Source organism: Montipora capricornis, chromosome 9 (genome assembly GCF_036669925.1).
Source record: "Montipora capricornis isolate CH-2021 chromosome 9, ASM3666992v2, whole genome shotgun sequence".
In the NCBI taxonomy this organism is placed as follows: Eukaryota; Metazoa; Cnidaria; class Anthozoa; order Scleractinia; family Acroporidae; genus Montipora; species Montipora capricornis.
In genome coordinates this window covers 50301506-50310152 of record NC_090891.1, presented here as the reverse complement: position 1 = coordinate 50310152, position 8647 = coordinate 50301506, and the positions used below count along the sequence as shown (strand labels likewise).

Here is an 8647-nt window from a genome sequence, read left to right as displayed (position 1 = left end):
ACAAAAGAATATTAAAATGGCTGCCATTTTGGAATAAGGTGTATGACAAACGTAATTGGGGTTGAAACAACAACATTAGAACGAACATCTCCGAATGAAATGAAACCGGCCTCCTCATAGGTCTTCTTTTGAGCAGGATCCATAAATGAAACACGGATAATTCCCCTGGACAGACCTGGATTGAATCGACAAGCCCTCATTCAACCTTCAGGCTTGGTGGGCAAAGGTAAAGACCATATTAAGGGTATGTGCCAGCAGTACTGTTCGCGCTGGTCTTCATCTCGTAAGGCTTCCTTTGCTCTTCTAGAGTCCCTCCCTGGTCATCTCAAGTCTCTTATTGATGCTGGCAGGGTCTCTCTCCTTGATGTGTATGAGAAGGCCCTTGCCAAGATAGCCGAGCTTGATAAGTCCGAAGCTGAGGGTGCTGAGGTCCGCTCGAGAGTTCATTGGGATGAGGAAGGCGAAGCTTCCACCCGTTATTTTCTTTGTCTTGAAAAACAGCGTGGTGCCTAGGATTGGATCTCTGGCCTTCGCCTCCCCGATGGCGCACTTGCCACTGACATTGTGTCCATATGCTCGTCCTGGGTTGACTTTTACTCAGATCTCTTCTCTGCATGTCCTATTGACATATCTGCTCAGGACAATCTCTTGTCTGGCTTGTCTTCTCACCTTTCTACTGTCAAAAGTGGCCAGTGCGAAGGCCTCTTCTCTCTGGATGAAGTCTCCCATGCTTTAGAAGGGATGGCCGACTTGAAAGCTCCCCGGTCTGACGGCCTTCCTAAAGAATTTTATCATGCTTTCTGGCACATTCTTGGCCCTGACCTTGTGGACGTTTTTAATGATACCTTTTCGTCCGGCTCTCTGTCTGCATCTCAGAAGACCGCCCTTACTACTCTCATTTTCAAGAAAGGAGATCGCCTGGAACATAAGACTTGGCGGCCATTCAACCTCCTTAACTTTGACTATAAGTTGTGCGCTAGAGTCTTGGCTGGTCGCCTCCTTCGAGTCCTTCCCTCTCTCATCCATCCCGATCAAACCTGCGGTGTCCGTGGGTGCTTCATCGGGATTCAGTTTCCTTCCTGAGAGATCTGGTCGACTATATGTCTGAAACCGATACCCCAGCTGCCATCCTGTCTCTCGATCAGGAGAAGGCCTTTGACAGGGTGGACTGGGCCTTCCCCTTTCGTGTTCTCGAAAAGTTTGGTTTTGGTGCATCTTTCATCTCCTGGGTCAAACTACTGTATAACAATGTCAGGAGTGCCATCCTTGTTAACGGCTACCAGTCGAACTTTTTCTGGCCTTCTAGGGGTGTTCGCCAGGGCTGCCCAATTTCTCCCTTGCTTTATGTCATCTCCATTGAAGTCTTGGCTGTTGCGCTGCGCTCTCATCCTACCATCACTGGTCTACAGCCCCCTGGTCTCTCCTCTTCCCTGCCTGTTGTTTCTCTTTATGCGGACGACACTTCTGTCATTGTTTGTTCTGACCCTGCCATCGAGCCTGTTTTTTCCGTACATAACCTTTTTGAGAGGGCTTCTGGTTCGAAGCTTAATCTCTCCAAGTGTGAGGGTCTGCTCCTTGGCCCGTGGTGTTTTCGTCCTGTGCTCCCATCAGTTGCTGAATAATGTTGTTCACCCTTTGAACAACTGGGGCCTGAATACTGTCCCTGTTGAGCAGAGAACAGTGAAAATGTCAACTCCACGAAGTCCCTTTTTCGCTAGATCAATTTTATAATTTTGTAGCCGTTGTTGTATACACATGTTGCCCACTAGTTTCTCTTTCATCCAATGTTTAACAGTGCGTCAATTTCTCACTTGCTGTGTCCTCTTCTTTGCTCAGACGAAAAGATAGCTTTGATGTCATAAACGTTGGTTTGATAAGATCGCGCGCACACGCGCTCCCTTGACCTTTTCCATGTGAACTATTTTGTTTTTGTTGCATTTGTCATTTTTGACATTTGCTTGACATGTTGTGTTTTAAAAAACCTGTATTGGAATTTTCTTTCGTGGGGGGAACTGAGATTCTTTGAGATGATCAAGTGGATAGACTGAAAAATTAAAGCCTACAACACTGGGTATTCCCAGGCGGTCACCCAACCAAGTACTAACCCCGCCAGACAGGACTTAACTTCGGAGATCGGACGAGATCTGGTGGTTACCCAGTTGTATGGTCGTAGACAAGTAATTTGCCCTGAAAAAGACGTCGGAGGAACCACCATGTGAATTTGTCCTCTTGCTGTCAACGCAAATGCCATGCAGTGCTGGTGGCTGTGGCTGCGTGCCTGCCGTCCGTCTGTCTGTCCACTGTACAAGTAGGCAATCGTTGTGTGTGCCCGCCTCGCTTTTAGGTTGGCTTTGCAGATTCCCTACTCGGGACGGATTATAATCAGACCACCATACCTCGCGACCAGGAGACTAGCAGCACTCCGTGTGCTGCGAGCATGTTATGGCATCGCTTCTCGGCCTTTTGGCTAAGTACCATAGGGCACGGTAGGCGTGTGTCATTTTTACTGACCTTTTTTCTAAGCCTTTTTGCAGACCTCAGCTATGTCTGCGACGAATATGGTAGATATGGAGACCGACAAGAATCAAGTTTCTGCACATGTGGAACCTCCTAACAGTTTGAATCCTGTTGAAGAGACAAGTCAGTCGGGCCTGATCAGCCCTACCCAGTCCGGAGCCAACCAGTCCAGTCCGTCTCAGACCAAGCCGTGTCAGATGAAACCGAGCCCGTCATACCCGAGCCAGATCCACCAAGGCCAAACCAGCCCTCAGCTGCTGTCATCGCCTGAGCCTACCTCTTGGGCTGACTCAGTCCCACTGACTACTTTGGATAGCCCGTCTGCCCTCTTGGACCTGTGTGATCGTGGTACCGAGCTGAAAAGTGTCTCTGCTGATGTTTTTAGAGTGGATGGTGACAGAGTGAGGTTGCGGAAATTTGCTTCAATTACCTTTTCAGTTTACACCTTTTGTATGACACAGAGTATCATTGAGGGGTTGGATGCTGCCGGTCTTGATGTGGAATCCATTGTTTCTGTTCAGCATAAGAAGTCTAACAACACCTGGGTTGTATCCTTTGACAAACCAGAAGCTAAATTCCACGCCTTAAACCTCCATTCATTTAAGATAGCCGGTTGTGAGGTTTTCCTAGGTTACAGGGAGCGTACAGTTTTGATTAATAAAATATATGTGGCAGCATGGAACTTCCTGATTCTGTTCTGATAGGGTGCCTCTCTTGCAACGGGAGGGTGCTTCTCCTCGCAGAGACAGAGTTGTTGATAATATCCTTAATGGTGTTCGTACTGCTTGCATGGTCTTTAAGTCGAAGATTCCTGTGACCCTTCTCATTGCTGGTGAGGTTATCAGGGTGTGGTACCCTGGCCAGCCCAAGATCTGTTGGCGCTGCTGCAGTGAAGACCATCTTCTAATTGATTGTCGGTCATCACGCTGCCTCGCCTGCAAACAACCTGGTCATAGTAGGGATGACTGTCCACATTCACCTATGTGTTCTATCTGTCTTGTCCCTGATCATGAGACTAGTTAGTGCGCCTACTTGTCGTTTTGTGCTAATGTTGTGCAGCGAGCCAATGTTCCTCCACATGGGGCCTCTGTTGCACCTGTTCCTGCAGCAGGTTTGTCTTACAGCCAGGTTGCTAGCCAGCCTGCCAGCCATCCAGTCAGTCAACCATCCAGTCACGCCACCGGCCAGCCTAGTAATGAACCGATGCAAACTGAGAAAAAGGAGCAGAAGCAGACTGATGCAGTAGATCGGAGGAAAACTAAGGAGAAGGCGAGGAAGGAAACAGAGGAGGAGGAGAAATAGAAAAGAAGAAAGCGGAGCAACCAAGAGAATTTGCAGGACACTCTGAAAGATCTTGTAAGATGGAAGTCATTCTTTGAGGCGGACCGCGTGGACCGAGGCCGTCGCTGCCGGAAGCATGATTAGTCCCCTCGGTGAGATCGTAGCATGTCGCGTGACCGGTCCTCCCATCGGCAAGAGGATGTGCTTTCCCATACTTCTGATGACAGTGAGGGCGACTGGACCCCGGTAAGGCGCAAAGGCAGGAGTAATTAACATTATTTTTTTTAGGATTTTTCCTTCTGTCCCTCAACAGTATTACACTTAAAATTGCAACGATTAATGTGTGCAGCCTCCGTTCCGCCCGAAAGTTTGAGCCTATTTGCCACGAGCTCTCTCAGATGAAGTATGATATTTTTCTTCTACAGGAGACTCATGTCTCCTGCAAACAGGAGGCTACTTTGATTGACAACAAGTGGCCTGGTCATCGCTGGCGTGGCAATTCTCTTTTCCCCTCAGGTTAGTGGCAAGATCTTGTGTTTTTTGCACGATTCTGATGGGCGGGTTTTAACTGTACTACTGTTGGTCGGGTCACTTAAGATTAATATCGTTAATTTTTAAGCCCCAATTCAGTGTCTGGTCAGAAGTCCTTTTATGCAAATTTGCATCCTTTCTTCCTTTCCCAAAGGGAGCTTGTGTTGGACGGTGATTTCAAGTGTATTGATTCCGATTTAGATCGTTTCAATTTGAAGGCTAACTTTGCAAGTGACAAGGCTTCCCTTACTACTTTAAAATCTGACTTTTGTCTTGTTGACATCTGGCGCAAAAATAAATGAATGAATGAATGTTTTGTGCCGCATAGACGGGGATAGTGTGTTACTTTGCATTTAGTCACCTCACTCCCTTTTCGTTTGTTGAGTTTCATATGCATTGTAATTTTAGATAGCGTTTAGTTGGTTTGCACTCACAAGCAGTGGACTTCGTTTATCTTCTATGTTTGCACTTGCACTGTAATTACGATTTGCTTTGTTTCAAATAAACCACCCTTGTTGGGCTTTTATATGTTTAAAAAAAATTAATCTGTTCTTATCAGCTTAATACCTGATATGCTGCTCATTGAGCAGCTCATATATTTAACTGATTTTTGGAACTAGGCCATGGAAAAGAGGCTTGCCGCATCCCGGCCACAGGTTGCCTCGGTATAGCACTACCTCCGAGTGTGGCCCACTTCCCTCCGGGGAAGAAATAATCAATTGAAAGTAAAACAACCGACTGACAGACTGACTGACCAGCTTCCACCTTTTCTTGCCTTCCCTAGGAAGGAGCAAGTCACCGGCCTGGCCTGTTTTGGGACGACAAGAAGCCACCACAAGCTATGTGCAGAGCAGTTGCATTTTGCGGTCCATGGAGAGGCTGAAAAAGTTCATACTTACCTGAACGCGGGTTTGGCCGTAAAAAGTCAAACCCTGCAGAGTGAGCTCTTTTTCTTGCTGGGAGACCTCAATTTTTGGAGTGTGGCCTTGACATAATTTTTCATTTTTGGAGTGTGGCCTTTTGTGGAGTGTGGTAAGAGTATCTTGTGGTTTCTTTTGTTCTTTTTCATTTTTCTTGCTCGGTGACCCTCCCGGGGACTAATGCTCTGCATTCTGCGGTAACCCGGGGTAAGCCGAGTCTTTTTTTGGTTCTTTTTCGCCCTTGCAGGGCTCTTTGAGCCCGCCTTTTGTTTTGTTTTGGTACTTCATTTAGTACGTCTTTGGTGTGTCCTTCTTGGTTTTTTCGTGTGGTTTGATATATTTTTTGGTGTGTTCTTGCTTGCTGGTGGCTCCTTAAGTTATTTAAGGGGTTAGTAATAAAAATTTTAGTGTGATATTAAACTGTTAATATATTAACTTCCTTACTTTTTGCGTGGTTTCCCTTTGGTTTCAAGGGGTTTCTTTCTTGGGCGTTCGAACAATTAGTGTGGAGCTTATAAATTAGTGTGTTATTTGAAAGCTACTTCTTAAGCAAGTGGCTGTTTGACATATATTAGTGGTGAATTTATATTCATATTTATCATCCATATTTGTTTTATAAGTATCTTACTATTTAAGTGAGGTATAATATTTGGTATTAGTGTGGTTTATTGTGTGAAAATAAGTAATTGTCAATAGTAATCCTTTAGCATCTGCTTAGGGTTTAATCTTAAATTAGTTTGATCTATTATACTGTAATTGGTGGTTGACTTTAAAAGCATATATTATCATAATGGTTCCGCGCAATACGCGCACTTTAATCACAAAGTCCGGCTTCCCCGCTAGGATTTCCCATGCTGGGGTTGCCGGCATCATAGCTGACTCCCTGGCTGGCCTGGTTGATTCAATCCAGGTCTGTCCAGGGGGAATCGTTCGTATTTCTTTTATTGACCCAGCTCATAAGAAGACCTATGAGGATGCCGGGTCCATACTTTTTGGTGATGTCCGCTGTGCGGTCATTTCTTCCGTCCCAGTCACTTTGGTCATGGTGTATCTGTTCCCTTTTGAGGGCAGCAATGATAAAGTTAAAGATTCTTTAAAGTTTTTTGGTGACGTAAAAGAAGTTAAGCACCAGCAGTGGACTAATGTCCCTGGTGTCTATACTGGTACGCGGTTGGTGCGCATGGTGCGCAAACATGAAATCCCGCGCAACATCAAGATTGACGGGGTAAATTGTAGGGTTTGGTATAGGGGGCAGCCCCTTGTTTGTGATATTTGTCACGATAACCATAAGGCTGCGGATTGCCCTTTAAAGGGTAAATGTCGTCGTTGCCATGAAGCAGGGCACTTTGTTCGCAATTGCCCCAAACCAGCTTGGTATGTGCCGGGTAACCCGGCTACAGATGTCGACAGCGACAATGATAATGATGATAATGATGATAATGGTAACAATAATGATAATGATAATGACGTGAATGAGGGTGTTCTTAATGCTGATGTTGAGGCTGCCCCTGTTGTGAGGCCTGGCTCTGTTGAGCCCCCAGTTGCCCCAGTGTCTGGTTCTTCTGCGGGTGAAAGTATGAGTGTTGACCTTCGGGATAATCAACTTGACGAGGTGATAAGCCAGCCTTTGCTGGTTAGCGAGTCGGGGGGGGCTGAGGAGAGGGTTCTGGATCCCTCTCCTAGCCAGGATTCTGTGAGTGTTTTGGGGGGGGCTGAGGAGAGGGTACTGGATCCCTCTCCCAGCGTCAGTGTTTTGGGGACTACCACCGGTCAGGCTGGTGAGTCTCAGGAGGAGGTGATGGACTCCTCCCCTACCTTTTCTCCCCTTTCGGGGTCTGTTTTGGGTGAGACACCATCGTCGGGTGATTCTGGTGTGTTGGGCTTGGCTGGTGACGGTTCGGCCTCTGTGAATACGGATTCTAGGCCTTTGCGGTCGAGAATCCCAGTCAAAGTTACACATAGTGGTTCGGGGGAGTTGCTGCCCCCTCTGGTGTCCAGAGAGGAAACGGTGGCTTTGGTACAAAAGTTGAAGGCAGCCTTGCCGTCTTCTGCCGATGATCTTGTTTGCTCTGGGCGGGTTGGGAACTCTTCCCAGCAGTCAGCTCCGTTTGCCGTTCCTCTTCCTCCCCGGGTCAGTTCTCGTAGTTCTGGCTCGGGGATGGCCCTTCGTCCGTCCTCTCGTTCCCGGTCTCGTTCCGGGGACGAGAGGCTTCCTCTTAGCCCGGATCCTCATAGGTCCCGTCGTCGTGCTTCCTCGCCTAGCCCTGCTAGGCGCCGTTAATTTAGCCGTTGTCTCGCCACCATTTATTTTTTGTTATGGGTTTGTCTCTACTTTTTTGTTATATTATGGCTCTTACTGTAATTTCTGTAAACGTTAATGGGTTGAGAGATGGTGACAAGCGTCTTGGGTTTCTCCAGTGGCTGTCCCATCTCTCTCCCTCGGTAGTTTGTCTACAGGAGACCCACGCAGTCTCTAATGATGATCTTCTTTCTTGGTTTTCTCGGTTTGGTTATTTGTGTGCTGGTTCTTTTGGTACCAATCACTCTCGTGGTGTGGTTGTTTTGTATCGTTCGGTTTTGGAGTGTAAGTCTGTGGTTTGCGAGTTTGATGGTCGTTTTGTTTTGGTTGAGTTTTCTCTCCGTGGTTCTGTTTTTCGGGTTGCTTCTATCTATGCTCCTAACCGTAATCCTGATCGTGATGCTTTTTGGTTCGTTGTGTTGACTCTATTGATCCTGGTGTTCCTACTCTTTTGTGTGGCGATTTCAACACGGTCCTGGACCGTGTTCGGGATCGCCGCGGGTCTTGTCCTTTTGATGTCTCTCGTGAAAGTTCTGTTTTGTTGTCAGCTATGTTTTCGGATTGTTGTGTGGTGGATATTTGGCGTGAAAGGCACCCAAATGATTCTGCTTTCACCTGGTTCCGGCCCGATGGGGCCCTTGCTTCGCGCATTGACCTCATCGGTTGTCCGTTTGCTTGGGTGCCTTATGTGTCTTCTGTTGACTTTGTGCCGTATCCTTTTTCTGACCATTGTGCTCTTTCTTTTTGTTGGGCTCTCCCCAGCTCCGTTCCTCCGGGTCCGGGGTTGTGGAAGCTCAATCTTTCTGTTCTGGATGAGGCCGAGTATATCGACCTCATCTCAACTTTCTGGTCTTACTGGCAGTCTCGTCAGTCTTCTTTTCCTTCCCTTATTAGGTGGTGGGACAGCGGTAAAGCTCATCTTAAACGTATTAGTATTAATTATTGTAAAGATCGTGGTAAAAGTAAAGTTGTGGAACGTACTATTTTGTCTAGTCTTGCTGCTCATCTTAAAAGTCATATTGATTCCGGTCGTCTTTCTTTTTTTCCTGTGTACCTTTCTACTCTGTCTCGTCTTCGTTCTATGGATGTTGAGGTTGCT

The 8647-nt window shown here is 46.9% G+C and overlaps 2 non-coding genes across 2 annotated transcripts; one reads left to right on the top strand and one right to left on the bottom strand.

Moving 5' to 3' along the window:
* Nucleotides 1-2056: 2056 nt before the first annotated feature.
* Nucleotides 2057-2175, bottom strand: LOC138017922 (5S ribosomal RNA). The gene has a single exon (XR_011125961.1). It is a non-coding gene; the product is annotated as a 5S ribosomal RNA (ribosomal RNA).
* Nucleotides 2176-4837: 2662 nt separating this feature from the next.
* Nucleotides 4838-5028, top strand: LOC138017950 (U2 spliceosomal RNA). The gene has a single exon (XR_011125982.1). It is a non-coding gene; the product is annotated as a U2 spliceosomal RNA (small nuclear RNA).
* The last annotated feature ends 3619 nt before the right edge of the window (nt 5029-8647 follow it).